Genomic DNA, 1,365 nt, shown 5'->3' on the forward strand with positions numbered 1-1,365 from the left:
GAAAAATTGTGAATAGAAAAATAGGGCAATCACTTCACTATGTATATGTATAGCAAAATATCATATTGTATACTTTAAATATATATGGTTTTTAAAAGAAAGAAAATGTGGCTTTTAGTTTTCCTTTTCAATATGTTTAAGTGCCTCGCACAGAAGCTGGCCCAAAGGAGGAGCTCAGACATAGGCAAAACAGGCCCGGGCTGCATCCTGCTCGGTCGTGCCCTCCCATATGCAATGGAAGCCCTGGCAGAGGAAGTCCGTCCATTGAAGTGCTTCCTAGTGAACTCTCTGCCATGTCTGCTATTTAATTCCTTTGAAATCTTCCCCAGAAAATGGAAGCTTATTTAGGGCTATTATAGTCAGTAATCTTTCATGATAAATTATAAATCATACATGTAGAATATCTACTCTTCTCCTAAAGAAAAAATAAGTAATTTCTTACAATGCCACTCAATTGGTTTCTTTGTGCTCTGGTAGACTGGCTGAGAGACACTAATAGAATGAAATGCACCTTGCAGGTAACTGGAAGGCTAAATCTTAGCAAAATTAGCACAATAAAACTTCCACAATTACAAATGTACTTCATATAATTCTAATACAGGTGACCCTGGCTTTAAGCCTGCTGCTGAACTTGTGATCCTTCCTACTTTTACACTACAACAAAGACCAAACCCTATATTGATGACCATTAATATCTGCAAGCAATGCTTCGACATTTTGATTGCCAGCCTGATATGCTCACCACGTATGACAATAACTCAGCTACCATGCTCTACAGGTGCATTTAGAGTAACTGAATCTCTTTCAACAGCTCTATACTTTATTTTAGCATATTTTCTGTAAACTTTTAAGTGCCCTGCTCTTCATTGTGTCTAAGAAAAAGATGTGATGGAATGAATAGAGTGCCAAAACTACACACATACAAAAAAAAGTGAGATTATCTATTGAAAAGGAAACATGAGAGTAAAACAACAGTAGGAGAAGTTAATGTGAATGAGCAAACTTCCAAGTCCACTTGTCACACTCACAGGCACAAGCACAACTCTGAAGTTCAAGGAAATATCTCTGGAGGTTCTGAAGAGCACTGAGCCAATGAAATGGTATTTTTAAAAATAAAATGGAGGGCCAGGCACAGTGGCTCACATCTGTAACCCCATCACTTTGGGAGGCCAAGGCAGGTGGCTCACTGGGTCAGGAGTTCAAGATCAGCCTAGCCAAGATGGTGAAACCCCGTCTCTACTAAAAATGCAGAAAATTAGCTAGGCGTGGTGGCATGCACCTGTAATCCCAGCTACTTGGTAGGCTGAGGCAGGAGAATTGCTTGAATCAGGGAGTCAGAGGTTGCAGTGAGCTGAGATCATGCCA

This window comes from Saimiri boliviensis, chromosome 13 (genome assembly GCF_048565385.1).
Source record: "Saimiri boliviensis isolate mSaiBol1 chromosome 13, mSaiBol1.pri, whole genome shotgun sequence".
Lineage (NCBI taxonomy): Eukaryota > Metazoa > Chordata > Mammalia > Primates > Cebidae > Saimiri > Saimiri boliviensis.